The sequence below is a fragment of the Schistocerca serialis genome, chromosome 1 (assembly GCF_023864345.2).
Source record: "Schistocerca serialis cubense isolate TAMUIC-IGC-003099 chromosome 1, iqSchSeri2.2, whole genome shotgun sequence".
NCBI classification, from domain to species: domain Eukaryota; kingdom Metazoa; phylum Arthropoda; class Insecta; order Orthoptera; family Acrididae; genus Schistocerca; species Schistocerca serialis.
The window spans coordinates 76,957,227-76,983,605 of NC_064638.1; the positions used below are offsets into that span (position 1 = coordinate 76,957,227).

Here is a 26,379-nt window from a genome sequence, read left to right on the forward strand (position 1 = left end):
CGTGCGTAATGTCTATGCCAGAAGGTTACTGCGGAAGCAAGTCCATAAGTAATATTCCGTGCACGTGTTCTTAAGTGATAAGGGAAGTGGTGGCCGTTGTGGCCGTTACTGTCCTCTTACATGTAGACCTAGAACGCGAGTACAATAGAACATTCACATTTGCCTGGTGTGTTCTCATGTGTGTATACATCCATTGGAATCAAAGTGCTTTTATTCTCCGCCGACAAATGGGTGTACTTTCCATGAAACGCATAACCGGTCATATGTCCGTAAGTCCCTTTTCACTCTTGATCCTTTCAGGAGTCGTTTCCAGCAGTTTGTCCCAACCTATACATCACATTATATAGGGTTATTCAGAAAGAAGGAACAGATTTCAAACATTTATTGCTTCCAAACTACAAAAGATAGAAACACAATTACAACGTTCCTAGAAAGAGAAACGTTCAAAATTTTATGCATTCGGTGTAAACGTCATGTGTTACACGATAAACATCAAAATGGTGGCTCATTTCCTGCCACACACGAAGCAGCTGGTCTCTCATAATCGAATTCACAACTTCAGCAATGCAGTGTCGCAGACTTTCAAGAGTGTCAGGCATAGAGATGATAAAAAGGCGGTCTTTAACATATCCCTCTGCTCCTCCTCTTCCTGGAATGGAGTCATTCACGTGACGTCGGACGTGCTGAGGGAAGTGCGACGTTGCATTGTTGAATCTGTGAATTCGATAACGAGAGACTAGCTGCTTCGGACGAGGCAGGGAATGAGCCACCGTTTTGAAGTCTGTTGTGTAACACATGGTGCTCACAATAAATACGTAAAACTTTGAACTTTACTCTTTCCAGGAGCCTTGGAACTGTATCTCTATCTTTTGTAGTTTGGAAGCAATAAATGTCTGAAATCCGTTCCTTCTTTTTGAATATCTCTGTAGGTACAGGTATAAAGCGAACATTAATAAAACCGAAAAATTGCGGGGATATATTCCTGACTGGAAGTGAAGGAGAAAAGTTCCTACGAATATGTGTCTGGAAATTCATCGTTGCCACGGTAGATGGCGCTGAGGAATAACAGTTCCTCTGACCACAAGCAGTGTGTTCCTTGCGTATTGCAGCCTGTGTAAACGATGCAGCGTACTGAAAGCAGCAGAATGGTCCGGTATTCATGTCAGGAGCAAGCCGAGATGATGTTTGTGTACGGCCAAGCAGATGAAACAGTCGAGAGGCAGCACAACTAAACCAAAACAAGTAGCATCGCAGACACCAACCACATCATACAACATTTCAAGCCCTTTTTGGGCGTTTATATGGTCTTGGGACCTTTGAAACAGATGAACGTGCAGGAAGGCGCGGACGGTGCATACACCAGACCTGGAGGACCAGGTTCTACAGGATATTGAGACAAACCCTAGCTCTAAGCAAGTCGATCGCCAAGCCAAAGTATAAATATGTGTATCCTGCATGACATTGCATCCCATGGGGGCCACTTAGAACATGGGAGGTGGATGTGATGCAGCTCAGTACTGAGTTACGGGACTATTTATTGTCGTTGCACGCACACCGTCCATTCCCAGACACTTGTACATAGGACTTTTTTCCAGTCAGGAATCTGACAGTTCTATTTATGGTCAGTATATACACGAAAGAGCCAAACAACTGGTACACCTTCCTAATATTGTTAGGGCCCCTGCGAGCACACAGGAGTGCCGCAGCACGACGTGGCATGATGGACTCCATTAATGTGCTGGAGGGAATTGACACTGTGAATCCTGCAGTGCACTCCGTAAATCCGTAAGAGTACAAGAGGGTGGAGAACAGCACGTTTGCTAGGCATCCCAGATATGCTCAATTATGTTCATGTGTGGGGAGTTTGGTGGCCAGCGGAAGTGCTTCAACTCAGAAGTGTGTTTCTGGAGCCACTCTGTAGCAATTCTGGACGTGTGGGATGTGCTGGAACTGCCCAAATCCGTCGGAATGCGCAATGGACATGAATGGATGCAGATGATCACGCAGGATGCCTACGTATATGTCACCTGTCAGAGTCGTATCTAGACGTATCAGAGGTCTCATATCACTCCAACTGCACACGTTCCACACCATTACAGAGCCTCCACCAGCTTTAACAGTCCCCTGCTGACATGCAGGGCCGAGGGATTCATGAGGTTGTGCCCATACCCGTACACATCCATCCACTCGATACAATTTGGAACAAGACCCGTCCGACCAGGCAACATGTTTCCAGTCGTCAAAAGTCCAATGTTGGTGTTGACGCGCCCAGCCAAGGCTTTGTGTCGTGCAGTTATCAAGGGTACCCGAGTGGGCCTTCGGCTGCTAAAGCTCATATCGACGATGTTTCATAGAATGGTTCGCCCGCTGGCACTTGTTGATGGTCCAGCACTGAAATGTGCAGCAATTTGCGGAAGGCTTGCACTTCTATCACTTTGAACGATTCTCTTCATTCGACATTGGTCCCGTTATTGCAGGATCTTTTTCCGACACACACACACACACATACACACACACACACATATATATATATACTCCTGGAAATGGAAAAAAGAACACATTGACACCGGTGTGTCAGACCCACCATACTTGCTCCGGACACTGCGAGAGGGCTGTACAAGCAATGATCACACGCACGGCACAGCGGACACACCAGGAACCGCGGTGTTGGCCGTCGAATGGCGCTAGCTGCGCAGCATTTGTGCACCGCCGCCGTCAGTGTCAGCCAGTTTGCCGTGGCATACGGAGCTCCATCGCAGTCTTTAACACTGGTAGCATGCCGCGACAGCGTGGACGTGAACCGTATGTGCAGTTGACGGACTTTGAGCGAGGGCGTATAGTGGACATGCGGGAGGCCGGGTGGACGTACCGCCGAATTGCTCAACACGTGGGGCGTGAGGTCTCCACAGTACATCGATGTTGTCGCCAGTGGTCGGCGGATGGTGCACGTGCCCGTCGACCTGGGACCGGACCGCAGCGACGCACGGATGCACGCCAAAACCGTAGGATCCTACGCAGTGCCGTAGGGGACCGCACCGCCACTTCCCAGCAAATTAGGGACACTGTTGCTCCTGGGGTATCGGCGAGGACCATTCGCAACCGTCTCCATGAAGCTGGGCTACGGTCCCGCACACCGTTAGGCCGTCTTCCGCTCACGCCCCAACATCGTGCAGCCCGCCTCCAGTGGTGTCGCGACAGGCGTGAATGGAGGGACGAATGGAGACGTGTCGTCTTCAGCGATGAGAGTCGCTTCTGCCTTGGTGCCAATGATGGTCGTATGCGTGTTTGGCACCGTGCAGGTGAGCGCCGCAATCAGGACAGCATACGACCGAGGCACACAGGGCCAACACCCGGCATCATGGTGTGGGGAGCGACCTCCTACACTGGCCGTACACCACTGGTGATCGTCGAGGGGACACTGAATAGTGCACGGTACATCCAAACCGTCATCGAACCCATCGTTCTACCATTCCTAGACCGGCAAGGGAACTTGCTGTTCCAACAGGACAATGCACGTCCGCATGAATCCCGTGCCACCCAACGTGCTCTAGAAGGTGTAAGTCAACTACCCTGGCCAGCAAGATCTCCGGATCTGTCCCCCATTGAGCATGTTTGGGACTGGATGAAGCGTCGTCTCACGCGGTCTGCACGTCCAGCACGAACGCTGGTCCAACTGAGGCGCCAGGTGGAAATGGCATGGCAAGCCGTTCCACAGGACTACATCCAGCATCTCTACGGTCGTCTCCATGGGAGAATAGCAGCCTGCATTGCTGCGAAAGGTGGATATACACTGTACTAGTGCCGACATTGTGCATGCTCTGTTGCCTGTGTCTATGTGTCTGTGGTTCTGTCAGTGTGATCATGTGATGTATCTGACCCCAGGAATGTGTCAATAAAGTTTCCCCTTCCTGGGACAATGAATTCACGGTGTTCTTATTTCAATTTCCAGGAGTGTATATCACGGAAAAAGTTTCCCAAGACCGAAAAAGACAGCATTTTAAAGTGATTCACATTACCAGATCACAGGTTAATACAAGCGCAAATGCCTGATGTCAGTTTGTGGGATGGAGTTCCATTCCTGTGCCACTTCCGCGACCGATACGGGGGCGGTGAATGCTGCTTGTGGATGAGCTGGACTTTTCGTGCGATGATGTCCTGTATGTACCCGACTGGATACACACCTGGTGGTCGACTAGGCGTACGCAACATGTCGATACTCTGTAGAGCAAGCTGGGTTGCGACAGCGGTATGTGGGCGAGCCTTACCTTGTTGGAAAACACCCCCTGGAATGCTATTCATGAATGGCAGCATACAAAATCGCGCCCCAGGCCGTAACTCCAAATGTAGGCCTTCAGCTGGTCTCCTCCTAACCAACAAACGGCCATCACTGGCACTGAAGCAACATCAGCTTTCATCAGGAAACACAACAGACCTCCACCCTGCCCTCCAATGAGCTCTCGCTTCACACCACTGAAGTCACAAATGGCGGTGGTTTGGGGTCAGTGGAATGCACGCTACAGGGTGTATGGCTTGGAGCTGTCCTTGAAGTAATCATCTACATCTACATCTACATCTACATGGATACTCTGCAAATCACATTTAAGTGCCTGGCAGAGGGTTCATCGAACCACCTTCACAATTCTCTATTATTCCTATCTCGTATAGCGCGCGGGAAGTATGAACACCTATATCTTTCCGTTCGAGCTCTGATTTCCCTTATTTTATCTTTGTGATCGTTCCTCCCTATGTAAGTCGGTGTCAACAAAATATTTTCGCATTCGGAGGAGAAAGTTGGTGATTGGAATTTCATGAGAAGATTCCGTCGCAACGAAAAACGCCTTTCTTTTAATGATGTCCATCCCAGATCCTGTATCATTTCTGTGACACTCTCTCCCATATTTAGCGGTAAAACAAAACGTGCTGCCTTTATTTGAACTTTTTCGATGTACTCAGTCAGTCCTATCTGGTAAGGATCCCACACCGCGCAACAGTATTCTAAAAGAGGACGGACAAGCGTAGTGTAGGCAGTCTCCTTAGTAGGTCTGTTACATTTTCTAAGTGTCCTGCCAATGAAACGCAGTCTTTGGTTAGCCTTCCCCACAACATTTTCTAGGTGTTCCTTCCAATTTAAATTGTTCGTAATTGTAATTCCTAGGTATTTGGTTGAATTTACGGCTTTTAGATTAGACTGATTTATCGTGCAACCGAAGTTTAACGCGTTCTTTTTAGCATTCATGTGCATGACCTCACACTTTTCGTTATTTAAGGCCAACTGCCACTTTTCGCACCATTTCGATATTTCTTCTAAGTCGTTTTCCAGTTTGTTTTGATCTTCTGATGACTTTATTAGTCGATAAACGATAGCGTCATCTGCAAACAACCGAAGACTGCTGCTCAGATTGTCTCCCAAATCGTTTATATAGATAAGGAACAGCAAAGGACCTATAACACTACCTTGGGGAATGCCAGAAATCACTTCTGTTTTACTTGATGACTTTCCGTCAATTACTACGAACTGTGACCTCTTTGACAGGATATCACAGATCCAGTCACGTAACTGAGACGATATTCCAGAAGCACGCAATTTCACTACGAGCCGCTTGTGTGGTACAGTGTCAAAAGCATTCCGGAAATCCATAAATACGGAATCGATCTGAAATCCCTTGTCAATAGTACTCAGCACTTCATGTGAATAAAGGGCTTGTTGTGTTTCACAAGAACGATGTTTTCTAAACCCATGTTGACTGTGTGTCAATAGACCGTTTTTTCGAGGTAATTCATTACGTTCGAACACAATATATGTTCTAAAATCCTGCTGCATATCGGCGTTAGCGATATGGGCCTGTAATTTAGTAGATTACTCCTACTACCTTTCTTGAATATTGGTGTGACCTGCGCAACTTTCCAGTCTTTGGGTAAGGATCTTTCGTCGAGCGAACGGTTGTATATGATTGTTAAGTATGGAGCTAATGCATCAGCATACTCCGAAAGGAACCTAATTGGTATACAGTCTGGACCAGAAGACTTGCTTTTATTAAATGATTTAAGTTGCTTCACTACTCCGAGGATATTTACTTCTACGTTACTCATGTTGGCAGCTGTTCTCGATTCGAATTCTGCAATGTTTACTTCGTCTTCTTTTGTGAAGGCATTTCGGAAGGCTGTGCTTAGTAACTCTGCTTTGGCAGCACTGTCTTCGATAGTATCTCCATTGCTATCGCGTAGAGAAGGCATTGATTGTTTCTTGCCGCTAACGTACTTCAAGTAATCAGTTTGTAACTTCACTGTTTGACTATAGTGCCAACTGCTGCTCAAATTGCTGCTGCAGACGCAGTACGGTGCGTTATATGGAAATTGAAGGTGGAGAGGGGGAAGCTGCTGTCAGATGCATCGGGAAATTTTGCGGAATCAGCGGCGCGTCGAGTGAAAATGTGTACCGCACCAGGATTCTAACCCGGGATCTCCTGCTTAGTAGGCAAGTGCGTTAACCACTGCGCCATCGAGGCCATCGATGCACAGTGTCTGTCCGTTTTGTCTACGTTCGCTCTCTGAGATTTCTACAGGAGGTCAGACGTGTTTGTGCATCCGAAATGAAGAAGGTGGAACCAACCATTGCCCAGTTAGACCAATCAGATTATATACATGCGTGGTATCTGTCCTTTCGGACTTACGTGATTCCGGATAATGTCCCGATGCAACTGACAGCAGTGACCCCTCCTTTGCCTTACTTTCTTCCCCTCTCCACCTTCTGAAAGAACAGGTACCACACATTCATATAAGCAGTACGATGTGCCAGAGCCATACGCCGAACACAATAGTCACTCCTCTCGTCCGCAGTCCGATCTTCTTGCGACCGTACATTCCCATGACCACCGCTGCCAGTAATCATGTATAGTGGTTACATTCCTGCCAAATCTTTCTGCTATATCGCAGAAGGAACACCCATCTTCTCATAGCCCTATTACACTACCTTGTTCAAACTCAGTGAGCTGTTGCTAATGGGGTCTTTGTTCGCCTTAAAGGTATTCTTGTCTGACATCAGTTCACCACGCCCGGTCTCAAATGTAACTAACGCACAAGACCGTTAAGCGTGTAAAAAAATGGTTCAAATGGCTCTGAGCTCTATGGGACTTAACTGCTGTGGTCATCAGTCCCCTAGAACTTAGAACTACTTAAACCTAACTAACCTAAGGACATCACACACATCCATGCCCGAGGCAGGATTCAAACCTGCGACCGTAGCGGTCGCGCGGTTCCAGACTGTAGCGCCTAGAACCGCTTGGCCACTCCGGTCGGCATTACGCGTGTATTTAAAGCAAACTTTCGTTTACGAATATGTCACACAATTCCTTCTTGGTGATGTGATTTTTTTCGGGTGTTAGGAATATAAATGCGGATATTGTATTATTGATACCTTGACATGTACCCACTTCAGTGTGTTAGATGTTTTTTTTCTGTGCTGCATCTAATAGCCTTCCTGCAGACACGTCACGTAACTTACTACCTACGTTTTCTGTACGGTCATAACTGCACCACTAACAAGGGAAGATTCCCAAGTGTAAATTAAGGATGTTGGTGTAATCTGGAGGATGTGGAGAGAGGGGGAAAATAATGCACTATCTGTTTTATTGTTTGTGCCCAATTTCACTTGTAAGGGGTAAAACACACCCTGAAATGTAATTTGGTATATTAGATTAACAGGGAATATCTCTTCAATGATGATACATAATATTTTTTTTCATATAAAAGTTTCTATTAACTCGAAATTAATGTTCTTGGAAATGGTAAAATGAACTTTTATAACAATAATTTGAAATTTTGTAAAATGCCCCACCATCATTGATTAATTTTGAAAAATGAAAACATTTTTACAGCAAAAATGAAAAGAGCTTTTAAGCCACGCACCTCCACGTGTAATTTCTGAAGTAGCATTTTTGGAAATTAAGCTGTACACAATGTGCTCCATGAGCACTTCCAACAGACCTAATTAAATCATATGAACAGTCACTATTATTCTAATTATTTATTTTACTTATATTTTTTGCGTTTTATATTGATATTTTAAGCTTTACGTTCATGTTTTTTTGTTCTATTAATTTACCATTTCACACACGAGTATTTTGTTAACTGAAAATAGTAACTCATTATTATGATACAAAATCATTACAATAAGGATAATCTGTAAGGAAATGATTAAAACATATCATTTTTTTACACCTTGCACATAAAATGAACGATATTTCTTCACTTAATATACACGACGGAGAACACAGTAATAAAGAAAATTCAGCAAGATTCCAAATTGTCTTGGGTGATCCTCTAAATATCCTGATTTTTATTTGGCACGTTTCAGTACATTAGTATGCTCTGGCGAAGAGAACTGATTAAGTACTAGTGACTGCAGCTTGATTATATTGTTGATCTGACAATCTTCTCACAATATCTTTCAACATCGCCAGCCATATACATCCCATGGTTGTATCTGTGTCGATCCCTTTGGGATTATCAGACGGACAAGCTCCTTATCCTCATCTACGATGCTCTAAACACGGTTCCTTCACACTGATCACCCCAAGAATCTAACAATAATACAGGGTGTCCACAATGAGACTCCAATATTTTAATATCCTATGTCTTTCTCATTTCAGATGGTGGATCTGTGAATCCTGAAGGGGCAGACAGAGCAACTCAACAAGTTTGTGGTATGCAAATTTGATACGCCACGTGGCCGTAGTGGAGCTGCAATCAATTGTTTTGGCAAATTGGAGGATATGAAGGAGCGTACACAAGTGGTCTGGTGGTATGCAGAGACAAAATCGGTGACCCAAGTGCAAAGAAACTTTCGTCGAGTTTACAAATAAAAGCGGCCCCGTCGTTCAAGACTATAAAGAAGTGGTGTGATCAGTTTTTGGCTACTGGGAGTGTTGCGAAAGGGCATGGTGGTGGTAAGCCTGGGATCAGCGAACATCATGTGGAACAAGTGCGGCGGTCATTCGAACAAAGTCCACAGAAGTCAGTGCGACAGGCAGCACGAGAACTTCGTATGAAACGTTCGACAGTGCACAAAGTGTTTCATCAGCGATTACGTTTGTACGCATATAAAGTGCAGGTTGTGCAAGAAATCAAGCCTGATGATCGACCAAAGCGAGAAGAATTTGCATGTGTCATGTTAGATCGCATTGCCGCGGACGAGACATTTTTATTGCGCGTGATGTTTACTGACGAGGCAACTTTTCACGTGTCAGGGGCTGTCAATCGTCACAATGTGCGCATCTGGGGGTCCGAAAATCCACATTCACCTAGGGAACACATGCGCGACAGTCCGAAAGTTACTGTGTGGTGAGGTTTGATGATAAATCGCATTGTTGGGCCGTTTTTCTTTCAGGAGCCGACTGTGGATGGACCGATCTACCTCGACATGTTGGAACAATTTGCCGTGCCACAGATAACAGACCTGCAGCCAAATGTGATGTTTCAACAGGACGGTGCACCACCCCATTGGAGCCTTGATGTCCGAAAATTTTTAAATGACACATTCCCGCAACGATGGATTGGCCGTGGAGGTCCGCTTCCTTGGCCGCCATGTTCGCCCGACATAACCCCCCTCGATTTTTTCTTGTAGGGCTATGTGAAAGACCGGGTATACGCTACACCAGTGAAGGACCTGCAAGACTTGAAACAGCGCTTAAGAATTGTCATCGACTCTGTCACAGAACAGATGCTCCGCAACACATGGCACGAAGTCGATTATAGACTTGATATTCTTCGCGCTACCCGTGGCGCCCATGTTCAAGTGTACTGAACAGTCCACCTGTGTATGAAAACTTGATGAGCTGCTGTATGATTTCCCTGTATTTGTTCGTCAATAAATTGTGTTTCCTCTCAGATTTTATGAGTTCAAATGTTGGAGTCTCATTGTGGACAACCTGTACATATTTTTCTCGCGCACTGGAAAAGAAAACATTCTTCAAATATCTGACTTAGTCAGACGTTTGTTTACCAGATTTCAATGCTGTCAAAAGGGCATCTGGGCTTCAAAAAGAGATTCTCGAATTCTCGGTCTAAACTCTGCATTAATTCTTTTAAGACTATGAAAAGGCGGCGGGTGGCAGTGTGAAAATACCGTTTTGAACATTGTACCCGGGAACAAGAAAGTGTTCATCTGGTGATACCAAAGGGGTCAATGCAAAGGTACAGCCACAGGACCTAAGAGTATACGGATTGAAAAGAAGACTACGACGGGGAATTTGACACCTAAACTCCGGGGAATGACTTTTCATCAACTAAAGCGTCTACAAAAAACGACACTCCACCGAAGATCGATGGATTTAACTGGTTCTTCTTCGTGAAGCAAAGGCAAATAGTAATGAAAGGAAGAAGGGAAATGTATATGTAATTTACGAGTGAGTTAACATTAAAACGGGAAAGTGGAATTGGTGTCTATGGACTAGTCGATGTCAGTAGACACGTAAAACACTGTCGCATTGGTCAAGGATGGAGGAGATATTCGTCTATGGACTCGTCTAAGGAAGCAACACTAAAATCATCTGATGTGATTTAGAGAAAATGTAAGAGACCTCAATCCGGATCTCTGACTCATTGTTATCACTTCGTTCAGTTCCGCACACGATAACTGACTGACTGCTATGCCCGTCTGTTTGCTTGAAGTGAAACATTTTCAGTTTTGGATTTTTAATCCTTCCTTAGAGCGTCGCAATCAGGTGAGTTGATCATGGATATACGAAGTGGGACAATAAAGTAATGAGACTAATTTTCTTTGCAAGATGTGGCAATCCTGCAGGCTTGTGTAGGCACAATATCTTTGACCTTGGCCTATAAGCTGCTTCTAGTCCAAGCGGCACATCGATGCAACTGCTCAGTCGTGCTGTAATAGGTTAGTTAACATGTGTTAGTATCTCTCGTCACGGAAACAGAACCGCATAATATTGCGCAACAGTATGCCATTTCTTTTTGCGTTAAATTGGATTAAAACGCGACGACAACTTACGGTAATCTTCAGAAGGCTTTTGGAGAGGAGGTTATGTCAAGAGCTCAAGTTTCCCATTGGCATAAAATGTTTAGTGAAGGCAGAATGAATGTTGAAGATGAAGACTGCAGTGGACAACCATGCATGCTTGTGTGCTTCTTTGATTCCAAGGGAATTGTTCATAAAGAGTAGGTGCCTCCTGGACAAACAGTTAACCAACTACAAAGAAATTTTAGAAAGACTTCGTAAAAGAGTTCTTCGTGTCCGTACCAACATTGCTGATAATTGGATTCTGTATCACGATAATGCGCCATCCCATACTGCTCTGTCAGTAGAGCAATTTTTAACCTCAAAACAAATTTCAGTACTACCCCAACCACCTTATTCACCAGTTATCGCTCCATGCGACATTTTTCTATTTCCAAGAGTCAAAACGGCGGTCAAGGGACACCATTTTCAAACAACACAAGATATCCAAAAAGCTGTGACGAGGGTCTTGGACGATATTACTGAAGATGAGTTCCAGAAATGTTACCATCAATGGCAGAAGTGCTGGAAAAAATGTGTGCAATCAGAAGGGAACTACTCTGAAGGAGACAACGCTAAGCTTGACTAAAACGGTAAGCAACCTTTTTTTTCACATCAGTCTCATTACTTTATTGTCGCACTTCGTATGTCTCCTTTAGCTGCCAACTGCTGGAAATACTGTGTCATGAAGATACGTGGGAAAAATTGTACCAATACTGACAGCTCTTATGCTCAATTTCTCGTCGTTGAACAGGAACATGGTTGGACCCTCTTCACCTAGTACGCAACAATATTAAGCACAATAGTAGTGCTAAGCGAGTAATATCTGTAAGTAGCAAATAAGAGCGACGAAAAAACGCGATGTTGAATTATCCTCGTCTTACAAGCACTTCGCCTCTCGTTTCAGAGTATGCAGCTGCAATGCTTCACTGATTGCATGGCAATGGGAGAACTGAATATTTAATAATAATATTATAAATAGGTCTCGATCTTATGTAGTGGGCCTAATAACAATGTTATTGCAGTGACTTGGACAACGTTTCCTCATCCCGACTACAATTTAGTTTCTGAAATTCTGATCTCTTAAGTACAGTTAAGAGCAGTTGTCAAAACAACATCACAGTGTCATTGACACCATGATCCGAATCATTAAACACGGTAGAAGGAAGGATATAATTTAACGCCTCGTCAACATCGAGATAGTTAAAGGTGGAGCACTATCTCAATTCATCAATGACGGCCAGTCTGGAGAAACACCCCGGTTTTTGTATAAAAAATTATAGAAGTCAATCAAAATATAACCTGGGGATCGAAAGACTACGATCTGTCCAAATATAAGTCGAGGATCTAAACTAGACAGTATCTAGCTTGGTACCTATCGGGATTATGACACCTGGCAGGTTGAAGCGAGAAACAGTTAACCTCAAATCTATGCCTTTCTTATCGGTTGTCTCCACCCAGTTGTCCTCTTTCTATGTGATTGCTCTTCATATATTAATGTGAGCCATATCCAGTTCCATATCTTCCAACAGCAGCTGTGCCCCAAGGATCCGTCCTGATCCCACTATTAAAGTCTTTTTCAAAGCTGCCTATTCTACAACTTCAGCTACTGCCTTCTTTACATTCCCACTCTCCAGTATATCCAAATATCCCTTCAACTCCATTTTAACAATTTTACGTTCTGGTGTAATCTTGGTCATTAACAATAAATCCTACCAGAACCCAATAATCATAGGACGGACCACATGCTGATTTTATCTCCTCAGTTTCAACCTGACGATATACTCGTACAAAGGTCCTGTTTTACCTAGTAATACAACTAAAACACCTTAATTATTTAGACATGGGAATGTTCACTTGTCAGTTAAGAATATACGAGGGTTATTCCAAAAGTAAGGTCCGGTTATAAAAAAAAAATCAAAACTAAAATGTTTTTTCAAAACAATTGTTTTATTTACATTCCTTACATCTTTATCTATTTTTCTACATAACTTCCATACTTATTTAAACATTTGTCACATCGTTCAACAAGCTTTTGAATGCCCATGTTATAGAAATCGGCCGCCTGTGACGATAACCAGTCCTTAACTGCTTCTTTCACTTCATCATCTGTGTCGAAGCGCTTGCCGCCGAGAAACTCCTTTAAGTAACGGAACAGGTGGAAATCACTTGGCGCCAGGTCCGGACTGTAAGGAGGATGGTCCATCTGTTCCCATCCAAATTTCTTGATCAGAGCTTGCGTTTCATTTGCAGTGTGGGGTCTGGCATTGTCATGCAACAACAAGATTCCAGACGACAAAAGACCACGTCGCTTATTCTGGATTGCACGTCGAAGTTTAGTCAGGGTAGCGCAGTAGGCGGCTTTATTAATCGTTGTTCCTCTCTCCATAAAGTCGACTAACAATACTCCACGTCTATCCCAGAACACAGTCGCCATAACCTTACGTGTTGAGATTGTCTGCTTTGCCTTGACCTTGACTGGCGATGACGTGTGACGCCATTGCATTGACTGACGTTTAGACTCTGGAGTGATGTGAGAAACCCATGTCTCATCCCCTGTGACAACATTGTCTAAAAGACTGTCACCTTCCTTATGATATCGCTCCAAAAAATCAAGAGCAAAAGCCATTCTTTTCATTCGTTGGGGCTCAGTAAGCAGCCTGGGAACCCAACGGGCACACAATTTGTGAAACTTCAAATGTTCAGACACAATTCTGTACAAAGTTGTTCTACTCACATTCGGAAAATGCATGTCTACGTCTGTAATAGTGAATCGGCGATCTTCACGAATTTTTTTGTCAACCGCATTGACCAAATCGTCTGAAATCACTGATGGTCGGCCACACCGTGGTTCATCGTGCACATTATCCCGTCCTTCATTAAAAGCTCGCACCCACTTGCGCACTTTACTGTCGCTCATTATGTTAGGACCGTACACTTCAGTAATCTGCCGATGGATTTCCGCCGCTGAATTGTTTCTTACAGACAAAAACCGTATCACTGCCCTTACTTCACAATCGGCGGGCTGATCAATTGTCTTAAACATTGTAAAGTGACACTGTGAACTACACTCAGCAACAGTAACAAAGCGAATGGCGGCGTTTGACGCGCAAGGCTTGCCGGGAGTCGGCGCGCATGCGTGTTTTGTCATTGGCGCCAAATTTCAATAGTTACGGCGAATCGGACCTTACTTTTGGAATAACCCTCGTACAAACACAGTGAACCTGGTGAGCTGGGAAGTAGTACATGGATGCAAATACATCAGTTCTGTCCGGAGCATAACTCGCGCTGATATATTCTGCAGCAGAATATTACACACCAGCTGACATTTATTTGAACGCAGCTATGGAAACCACTTGTGGCCAGTCAGATTTAAACCTACATGCTTGCTACCAATTCTATCGAAAGGCGGCTTTGTACAACATTTGCCAGCAAGTTTCTAAAAATGAATCAATCCCTCTTCACGAAGATTTACTCTCGCGTCTAGCAAACGTTTCAAATACGGAAGACCAGCCTGTGAAGGAGTCTATCAAACGCTCTTCACTGCGTTCAGTCGGGAGGCTGAATGGTAAGTGAGTGGCAAACCACGAAAACCCAGAACCACGAACTTATTGACAACCCAACAGCCGAAGACAGGGCCTGTGGGCACAGTTTAACAGATCCCGGGGTGGAGAAGATATGAACAAACACAATATGCACAAGTGGGACTTCTCATTACGTGTGATTGTGGTGGTATGTAGACAACGAACCACAGTGTACACGAATGCCGGGAGAGGCGTTCCTTTGGTGCCATCAAGAGTGTATCTACAGCACCCGACGAGGCACTTGGTCGAACTCAGTCTTCTGACATTTGTGTTTAGTCAGAGCCCTAGTATGTTTATCATATGTAAATAGTTACACATGTGTAGCTCTTTGATTAAATATATAAAACAATTTTGTTGCTGTAATTGATGCATACGATAACGTTAACGATAATAATAATAACTCGTTACAGGAGATAGCGTTTTTAATAAGATACACCAATATTTGCACTGTTTTGCAAGCGATGGAGAGTCAGTGATTTCCACGGATGTGCCCTGGTTTAGTTAGCAAAATGAGAGCAGATCTGGCAGAAGGAAAATCCATTATCATATAACAGACATACGTGAAAGCAATACGGGCACTGTAGGTGTGTAGGCGAATAAAACTGCGTGGAACTCTTAAGGCGCCGGTCTGTAGGGATGACGTTTCGTGATCGTTCCACGTCGATGAAACATAACACTCGATCTCACAGGGCTCGTCCTGTAATACATTATTCTCACACACAGTAGTCGGATAGAGCTCCCGCGCTAAATCCCGTAGAGATGAAAGAAAAATTTTTAAAAAAATGGCATTCGCTTCCTGTGGCGCTCACAGAATTCATCACTAAGCGCATTACACCACGCTGTATGTAACATTTTATTGTTGCTTGATTTAACTACACTTCGTATATGTGGTACATCAAATTAATACAGTCATTTTACATATTTATCTGTAGCACGTCGGAAGTCCAAGCATAATTGTTAAGACTGGTGTTGTTGTCCCTGTATATTTCATACTATCTTGTGTGTTGCTTACTTGGTTGCATTTAATTGAAGTATTAATTATGAAATTATTGCCATTGTTTATGGGAGCCTGTGTACATTACTCATATTACGTTTACTAAAATATGTAGCCTTCATCTGTAACAAAGTTTGCATTCTAAATTTTGGTTTCCATTTTTCCTTTATTATTTCTGTTTAATTTTTATGGTTTTCCTAATGCTTTATACATTCATTTATTATTCACTTTTGTGTCTTATTGTTTTTATCTTAAATTTTCATAATTTCAGACTTTTCCAGTTACGATGGCAATAATTTTACTTCATCTTTGACTTCCTAAAGCTCATATTGAGGCACTTCTGGCAGGTTAATACTTAAAGGCGTATTATTAAAGTTTACAGGTTACTGTATATTTTCCATACAACGGTTTGTTTCTTTTTTGCTTCCAAAGCTTATTTCATATATCACATATTATTGATAGATTTTTATGTTTTGATCAACTTGATATAATGCCCTCAGTTGCTTCGTCTTCTGTTATTTCCTTCTGTTGACGCACACCAGTATTAAGAAGTGTTTAAATTAAATATTCCGCGGCACATAACTGTTAGGAAATCTACACATGTCTGGAAATTTTATACTGCTACAGGAACTACACTGGGTAATATCGCACTTTCATATTTTTTAAGTAGCGCCCGTTCGGCCAGTTTGCGATAGACAGCGCTAGCGTCACCTAAGCAAAAACAAAACACTGCCGGGAAGAGCGCCACTGAGCGGGCAGCTACGCTTAGTCGCAAATACGGGCACACACTACAAGCTATTTGGAGTACTGCATTTCGCAGCAAGTGTAGGAAATCGTAACAGAGTTCTGTTCTTACCGTGCGCGGTGGAAGTGGTCTCGTGAAACCGATGGCGCACGGCTACACGTGTCCGTGGAGCAGCGACGGACACGTGACGTCGTCGCAGCTGGCGTGGAAGGACTGGGGCAGAAATAGCGCACGGAACAGACTGCTGTGTGTGTGTGTGTGTGTGTGTTGTGTGTGTGTCGGTTCGTGCCCCCTCCTGTCTGCAGCGATTCAGGCGCCTGTTTCCCCTCCACCCATTCCACCAGCTGGGAGGGAGAAACTTTGCCGCCTAGCCGCACTCCGGAACTACAACAGTGACCTCCTTTGCGATGTCTGCGTAAATAACATGCACCTATCTTTCAGCTCTTTGCTGCACTGATACAAATCCTATTGCAGGTAAATTACAAGCACCTAATTCCACCATTCTGCACTGAAACTTGCAGGACATCAATCCGCGAGTTAAAAACGAAGAGTCTTTCGTACCGCTAGCCCAGTCCTCTAAATGCAAAAATAAGCCTCGCGTCCGTATATTCCTGGAGAGGTTGTGACAAAAGTTTATTGGAACCTGTAACTTCTCGTTTCATCACGCAAAGCAGGCCTTCCAACAGTTTAATCGTCTTTCGATTTGCAATAAAACAGTGAAATAACAGTCGCATCAGGTACATCTTCTGGAACCTTTATAGTAGTGGTTTTACTCATCTATGGATTACATTTTCAGGAACATTAGACATATCATGGTATTACAGTTTGAGACTGAAAAAAAGATCATAATTCACATTTACAGACAATGGAATAATTTAGGGACACCACGGAAAATCTAAATCAGGGTCAGTCTGTTTAAAATGCGCGACCTCATTACCACTAACATTTTGCAAAGAAGTTAGTTAATAATATAAATAGTTCCGTTATATTGCTGATTCATTTCTCACTACCGGTCACCGCACACATTATATACACTATACACATATTACTTCATAATGTAATACTACGCAACTCTGTCTGCTGACATCAGCACCATTGGAAGATGTTTGATTTTCGTTTTGCGTAATTTCAATTTGTTTATCTGAAAAAATGAGTCAGCGACCCTCCATAAAGAGTGAAATGTTGAGGTCAGTACGATTATCCACTGCAGAGGCTTCGGAGTAAGGTTTTCCAGAAAAGAGAAAAATCATTTGAATGAAACGTGTTGTGTGAAATGACAGGTCTTATTATTTTTGTTATTATTATTTACTATTATAACTTTTTAGCCAAATCCCTTCACTTTGTCATCTAACTAATTCCTCAGTATATAGAATGTATTGCTTAGCAAGGTTTTTTCTCCTTGTAGTAATCTTTGTCATCTCCTTCGTTATGTTATTGTATAATCTTATTCCTTGCTGAAAAATATTGTTTTGAGTTTCATGTTCCTACTTCTTTGATAAATGTAAGTTCAGTCAATATTTTGTTCCATGGTTATGGACAGAGCTGTGCAATAATAACCAGGATTATTTTTGAGACGTATATCTGGTCAGGAAACCAGAAATTTTGTATTCTTTTTAGGAAAGAGAGTGTACGATACCTTATAGATGTCAGTAAACTCGCAAGGCAGAGAAGGTAGGGACGTCAAAAAGAGATGTTCAAAAATCATATCCAAGTCAATTAATTCGTGCGGAACGGTTTTACTACACTCACCTAGATGACGCGCATTGCAGAAAAAATTGCCAACTGATCACAGCTTCAACATTTTGGAGATTTTGGATGCCTACAAAACTTCCATATCAGCAAAGGTACGTACCTATTGCTGCGTGCAGATTTAACGAATGTTTTGTCACCAGCCAAGGTTGTGTACGAGAGTTTTTGCCTCTAAAAGAGTAAGTGGGTATAGTAGACTACAAATTGGCCAACTATTCAAGATAGAGTGTACATACTTAGATTTTCCATCTACTACGAAATAGACAAAGATTCGCGTTTTTCTCTGTGCATTCGGTAGTCTTCTTCTTTTCGATGGCGGAGATAATACCAGAGAAGTTGGATCTAGGTCACCATGAAAGCAATAAGACACTTGTTAGCTGATCCGCAATTTTCAAATATTCGCAGTTACAACAATGGATACGAACGCTTGGGCGTACTTAACGTTATTGTAAGAGAAGAAATGTATTTAAAGGCAAGAATACACTCGTAATACTGTTATGAACCAAGAAAAATAAAAATATTAAGGTAATTGGAAACGCTATTCTGTATTTTAATAGCACAAAAGAATTTTCTGTTCCTAGAACCATACTCACAGAGGACCATCAAAGTCTTATTATCATGCCATTCCAAGTCGTAAGTCAGAGAGACCATTGTACATAAAAATATAATATGTATGAGACAAATAAAAAAAATACTACGAGCGTTCAGACATATGATAGCAAACAAAAAGGGAGAAAGGATGGTACACCATGCGAGTTTTTACCAAGCGTTTCCATTTTCCTGATTCAGCAAATACGTCAGGATGTCTGTATCCATAATATCCAATAAAAATAGCATACGCTTCTCTTCAGTTAAATAAAGCAAATTAATAAGTTACTGGTCAATACATAACTTATCTGCCTTCACACGAGATCACTACGTTCACACTACCCAACATTTTAGAAAGCAAGCAGGAATATGAAGATCCAAGCACGACTCAAATGCAGTAGGCTACAGCGTTTATATGGAGCGAATATCGATTGTGGAAACTACAATCACGTTAGCATGACCAAACGGAACCGGTACTGGGAAATCGATTAACGGAAACCCAGATTTGTAAACATATGAACGCAGAGAGCTAAACGTACCATAAGGGAATAAACTTACGTTAGTCGCCATTTTTGTGCGCTGGAGAAGTTAGCGGCAGACGCCTGGGGAGATTCCAGTCTAGGAGCAGCCTATAAAAAGCGGTCACTATTTCAGGGCGGCGTGTCTCATATAGACGGAACACTGGCAGAAATACCGACTTCGCGACATTAGCGCAAAAATAACTCGCTGTATGCTGTACAACTTTTTGAAGATGAAAGTATAAGAGTGTTAGATGATTTATCTTCGGTTATTCAACCATTTATGGAAAGTAATCTGGCATAACGAAATAAAAGTGAATAATATTCTGTAAGAAGTCCCACAATTATGTTAAGCTGACATGTGGAAGAAAAATCTTGCATAATACTTTTGATTCCCCCTAGCCCCCCCCCCCCCCCCCCTCCGTGGTTTTTCTGGTTACTTCCGTCTGTCCACTCACTTATCAGTAACTTCTCGAGGGCGCTTTCTCGGAAAATTGTGTGATCGTTAATGGCAGTCGTAAGTTGTATTCTGTCTTGAAAGATATATTCATGTATGCCATTGCCAATTTATTTTACCTCTTCGTGAATTTCTGTTAGCCATTATTTCGGCTGTTCATGGATAAAGCAAAGTTCAGAATTTTCTTTCTGAGATTGTCGCTGTACCTCCTGCGAAAATTAACATAAAATTGCACTCGCCCTTTCCTAATTGCATCTGTAATTACCTAATACTATTTCTATAAAATGAACTTGACAGATCTACTTTGATTTTCCTGAAATTAGTATTAGGTGAAATACACCATATTTGGATGGTTTGGAAACACAGAACTCGGTTATGGATGAGTTTTCTTCTTTCAGTTGTACCTTCATGTACCGCTAGACTGGCGACAATGACATTTAATGTGAACTGCATCATCAGATGAACTTTGAAGTACTGTAGATGATCTTTCTATTACGTTTCAGTCGTGTTCACCGTAGCATTTTATTCAGTTCTCGGGTAGCTCTCTTTCCATGTCAACTGCTTCCATATTTCTCCTTTTGCATCATTTACCAGCCCCAGATTGTGTTTAGAAATATAATAATCGCGGTTGGGGCATATACATATGTTTTTAATTTAATCCTAAATTACTAAACCCTCGTAAATTTACGATTGCAGTTCGTACCAGTTCACGGTTCCCGCCAATCTGGTATTGTCGGTATAAGGTGTAAAACAGGGCATTTAGTACTTAGTTGTGTGTGATATACCATTCGAAACCTTATAACTGTAATTAACTAGTGCATAAACTGTAAATTATGATTTCCTTTGAATAAAATATGGAGTAGTAAAATGTAAGATTGTTTAGTAACGTACAACACATTCCCCCTTTAATGTTCTGGGGTTAATAACCATTTGAACATGTATGCATATAAACATACAGTGTGATACCGTGTCGCTGTTACAAACTTTCCCGATGATGGTAAGAGTAAATGTATCAGTTTGAGGTCAGGAATCGTGGTCTGGAAACGTATGTTGTAACCGAAAGTCGTTCTGGAACCTCTGATATGGACTTCTTCTAGTGTAAGTTCTTTACTTTCCATATTTTGAGACGTGGTAACATTGACCAAAACTAGAAAAAAAAGCTGCCCAGTAAACATGAACGTAAAGTGCATACCTTAAGGGAACCGCACAAGTACTCATAGCCCTTAAGGTACGAACTTTAAGTTCATGTTTACTGGACAGCTTTTATTGTTTTGGTCCGCACTACCTTCCAGCCTTGTTCTCACTCACGTCTCAATACGAGCTTGATATCGTGGTGGGAGACACGAAACATAGATCCACATTTAAAATCTCGCTCTGCAGAAAATTTAAGCCATCAGTTGTTCACAAAAAAAGTGTAGCATCGAAGGATGAATGTGTAGAGAAGGACTAGCATAATTAGAAACTTTCACGGTCGCAGCTCGATTTCTTTCGAAGTGAAAATTGAACTTTCTGGCTAGGCCTCGTATTTGATAACATTGGAATCGATATCTTAGCTCTTAAAATGCAACTACTCAGTTTCTCATGCAGTACACTCACGTGGTTCGACAGTTATCTGAGAAACGACTATAAGCGAGTCATCTGTGGAACAAAGAAGTAATGGGGGCATGTGGTGCGAGGAATCTGTAACACCGAAAATGCGGATAAAATATCTTCTGCACAATCCAAAATTCTTCGTCGTCAGCGCAGCAACAACATCGCAAGATCGTTAAAAGACAGAGTACAACTAATATCATACAGGCATTATCCAGTGGCATTTATTCCACAAATTTGACTTACTTCCTTGAACAAATAACCTGCAATAGTTAAAACTTGTAGGGCACCTGTGTTACCATTGCCCTCATACATTATTACCAAGCAGAGTCCCTGTCCTTTCTATGCAATCACCAACTGTAGTAAAAATATGAACATTGATTAACTATTTACTGCCAGTTTTGTTTGTTTGCTAATGACCAGCTTCAATCTAAATTTTGCTGCCTCAGTAACTTCGTTCTTGTGTTGCGTAACAGAGGCTTAACAGATTTGCAAAAAGTAACGTAATATTTCCCTGGCAGAACGAATAACTAAAGATACATCACAAATTAAGAATGCGCAATTTCATTTGTTCTGTATTTAGCTTAGGTAGTGACTTCTCCTGGGTTAGTATGTATTTTATTGTTGTTATTTTAAAAGTAAAATCAGTTGCTCATTTGCTTAAGGTAAATTCGCTTTAATCTTTCAATAATGAAAAGTAAATTTCTTGCCTTTTTATAAATTTTGCACTACGTTACATTGAGGTTCCTTAAAGTTATTTTTTTATGTAACAAAGTTTAAATGAAGTCAGTATTTATTTAACCAGTAATTCCCGTTAACTTTACTTTCAAAATTTAGTATTTCAGATTAAGTTAATGCAATAGTATTTCAGATTAAGTAACTGCAAAATCAGTGCTTTCTAATTCATTTATTTTAACGCGAACTGTTGTGTTGTAGAAAAGCCTAACAACCTTTTGTTGCCAAGCTAGTGATTATTTGCTTAATTTTCTTTACCATTAACTTTCTTAGGATTTTGGATATTCATTGCCCTAGTGGGCTGGCGACCGTTTAAGTTTTTTGCTAATTAGCATTTTTTGTATTAAATATTACGTAGTACCCTTTTCCCCCCTGTGTGATTCGTAAGCGATTGCACTATATTCCACCATTGCAAAATTATCGGCATTTAGATTAGATTTAGAATAGCTTCTTCCTTCACAACGGTCTACTGCACATTTTCCGCCTACTAACTTGGTAAACTCATTTTAATCAAAAAGCCTCAGTTAAAATGAGAGGAAAAAGTACAAACTGGAGCGGACTAGGAAAAGCAGTAAGACAAGGATGCTGTCTGTCACCTACCGTTTTCAACCTCTACTTGGAAAATGCTCATTAGGTGGAAAAGGAGTAGATATTGGAGCAAGAAGCGCAGGGTGTTTGAGTTTGCTGATGACATGGTCCTCCTAGCCACAGAGGAAAAAGAATTACAGGATTTGGTGGACACAATTGACGCTAACGGAAAAAATATTGGAATGAAAATTAACACAAAGAAAACAAAAGTATTCGCACTAGGAGTAAATGAAGAAATAAAAATTATACTGAATGGAGAAATATTACAACAGGTTCAAAATTTTAAGTATCTTGGAAGCACGGTAGACACCGACTGGAAGTGCACTACAGAAATTAAAACAAGCCGGCCGCTGTGGCCGAGCGGTTCTAGGCGCTTCAGTCCGGAACAGCGCTGCTGCTACTGCCGCAGTTCGAATCCTGCCTCGGGCATGGATGTGTGTGATGATGTCCTTAGGTTAGTTAGGTTTAGGTAGTTTAGGGGATTGATGACCTCAGATGTTAAGTCCCATAGTGTTTAGAGCCATTTGAACCATTTTGAAATTAAAACAAGGATAGCAATGGCAAAACAGGCATTTTATAAGGAAAGGAGTTTTTTCTGCGGCGGTCTGGACAGAGAACTCAGGAAGAGACTCATAAAATGCCTTGTATGGGGTGTTCATCTGTGTGGCGCTGAAATATAGACTTTGAAGAAGAAAGACAGAGAAAGGCTGGAGGATTTTGAGATGTGGACGTGGTGGATGATGGAAAGAATAAGTTGGATGGACAGAGTAAAAAATGAAGTACTGAGAAGAGTGGGAGAGAAAAGACAGTTACTAGATGTAATAAAAAGAAGAAAAAGAAATTGGATTGGGCATATTTTAAGAAAGAATGACGGACTGATAAAAACAGTTTTAGAAGGTTATGTAGAAGGGAGAAGGAAGCCAAGAAGGAAGAGATTTCAGAATCTGGATGACGTGATGGACGGTACAACATACAGCAGCCTTAAGAAGGAAGCAATAGCTCGCAGAAAAAGGAGAGGCAAAGGACCTGCTAATATAGCAGAAAACTGATGATGATGAACCAGTATTATTTTCCTTCGACAACGATAGCCTTACTCACTAAAATTTCACTAGGCTTATGCGATCACGGTTAATTATACAACAATCCAGTAGACCGATTTGGAAGGGGAAGGTTACAAGTCCTCTTTGACTCTATCCTTGGTCTGCTACTTTTTTCGCAATATATCAGTGCTCGTTCAGCTGAGTTACATTCTTGCAAATATCGCAAACCAATGATATCCAGCTGTTTTTAGTTGTCAGCCACCTTAGGCATCTTGGTTCGGTATCTCGATGGGCGAATCGTGGATCTCAAACAGAACAGTGAGCAATCACAGGTATCAAAGTGAAAGCTTATCAGTGAACATTTCCTCGAAAGAGTTCCCCCTCACGGTTCTTGATGACAGTCCGTTATCCCCATAAAATCAAATAACCGCAGCATAAACTGCGGTAAGTATCTAAATTGAAAGACCAGGGTGTCGCAGCATTCAGGGAACCTTTTTCTTTTACAGGCTGCTACGTTACTGTCACAAATCGCTAAGCGCTGTTAATTCATTTTACGCCTTTACTTCGTGGTTATTTTAGTGAGAGTAATGGAGCTGTGTGCTTGCAGAGGCAGCCTTGCGTCTCCCGTGCTGCGGCGCTGGAAATGAGACTTTACAGCGGTCGGCACACGTTCCCTGCTGTCGAACGGCAACGCTGGGCGTGCCAAGTTCAACATGCTTCTGAACGCTCAGAAATGACTCGACATGAGCACATGGTAGGTGTTCTCAACGTGGTATAGGCGATCGCACCGGACTCCACCGGCACTATGGCTGTTCAATGATCATGCTTTGCATCTTACCGTCTACAAAAAGCTTTAATCGTAGATACGTTATTAACAGACATTTAATTGTAACAAACTGTATCGAGAACATTGCATTTTTATGGGTCCTCAGTGTGCCTTTGCCTTGTAACAGCATACTTCTATAATACACAAGTTACAATAATTCTTTAAGCACCAACAAGACAGTTTTCGTCGTTTTATTACACAAATCATACAATTAACGACGGGTTTTCGAGAGGCCTTCAATTTGCTGACGCTTCTATACACATGGGCTTCAACTGAAAGGCAATGTGACGGCTTTCGAATCTGTGCTGAAAAGAGACGGCGTGCGTGTGACGTAGGTGGCGTTCTTCCATCTCGTTGTTCAATGTTAAAACGCGCGTTTAGAATATCTGCCCTGTTAAGGTATTGCCCTGCGCGTTCGACGCTGTGACTTCAGAAACGTGGCACGCTCAACGTTCGAATGCGCGATCGGGTGGGCCGACGGCTTAATATGGCCCCTTCTATTGTCAGAAATCAGTCTGTGAATCGCTTTAGGTAAAGAGTGCCTCCTTTGGGGACACAGGCACTTTTCGCAGAAGTCGGGTAGCGATCTGCTCCGTGAATTTTGAAATCCGGGCTGTTTCCTGCACTCCTGCTGCAGCTGCCCTACAGTCCCCAGGGAATAATTGACCACATTTTCGGCTTTATGTGAGGAAATCAGAGAGCTAGACATCACGGCACCACACAGCCAGCATGGGAGAGTCCTATGCATTCGCTCTAGAAGTTTGGTTCAGCCAATAGAATTGCGTCTCTCTACAGGGTGGTCCATTGATCGTGACCGGGCCAAATACCTCACGAAATAAGCGTCAAACGAAAAAACTACAAACAACGAAACTTGGTATCCGTTTGTCCTATGGCAGCGCCATCTAGCGGGCCAACCATAGCGCCATCTGGTCTCCCCCTTCAAGCTAGACGAGTTTCGTTCTTTGTAGTTTTGTCGTTTGATGCGTATTTCGTGAGATATTTGGCCCGGTCACTGTCAATGGACCACCCTGTAGACAGCGCTCTTACCGCATAAGGCTGACCCATCGTGAAGACGACTGATTCAGCACAGTACCAACTTCGTGTTTAATAATGTGCGCCTTATATGCAAAAGGGAGGAAGTTACGTGTGCTTTCGTCTGCTTTTTCATGAATTTAGCAACAATTCTCGACCATCACATTGGCAACAGCATAGAGTCGTCCCCTCTATGTCGCATTTTTTGACACGGGGACTAGGGACGAGCAATTTGACGGTTCGGCGGCCGGCTACGGTCTGGTGAGGTAATTTGGAGGAAACATGTCCTGGCTGCCGTCTGGTGCTGTTCTACACACTTTGATGTTCTTGAGGAAATGTAAATTCGGAATTTGCGGTAGCTCGCTCATTTGTGCGTCTCTAATGTGCAACTTCTGCTGCCAATTTCATTTACTGTAAACTGTAATTTTGGATTCTTTAACCTTGAATTCACGAGCTGAGCACATAAGGATCTTGCTGCCTTATTCTTCACGCAGTCTTCCACGTAAATTTTGGTCCCTTCCACAGTTTTAGAGTAGTGCTTGGTCAATTTAATGTAATATTCAAATAATTTTATCCTCTGTCAATTTGTTGTTGAAATTTAAAGATCCTTCAAATTGTCCTACAAGTTTTCCTGATAAGGCGAAGGTTTAAAAAAAAAAGTAACGTGTCTATACCAAATTGGTTACCTTCTGTCCTTGTGCGCGGTGGCCAAAGCCGCGCGGGGCAGCTGCGCGGCCTATGGAGCCTTGTCACGGTCCGTGCGGCAGCCCCTGTCGGAGGTTCCGAGTCCTCCCTCGGGCATGAGAATGTGTGTGTCATCCTTAGCGCAAGTTAGTTTAAGTTAGATTAAATAGTGCGTAAGCTTAGGGATCGATGACCTCAGCAGTTTGGTCCCATAAGACCTTACCAAAAATTTCCA

At 42.6% G+C, this 26,379-nt stretch overlaps 1 protein-coding gene across 2 annotated transcripts in view; it reads right to left on the reverse strand.

Moving 5' to 3' along the window:
• The window catches only part of LOC126462038 (organic cation transporter protein-like), a 185,962-nt gene that overhangs the window by 85,123 nt on the left and 74,460 nt on the right, over positions 1–26,379 (reverse strand). The window contains exon 1 of one of the 2 annotated variants that reach the window (XM_050096044.1): positions 16,449–16,573. The exons of the other annotated variant lie outside the window; for it this stretch is intronic. The gene's annotated coding sequence lies outside the window, so the exon portion shown is untranslated. Of the gene's footprint in view, positions 1–16,448; positions 16,574–26,379 lie in introns of those variants that run through there. 2 annotated transcript variants of the gene reach the window in all.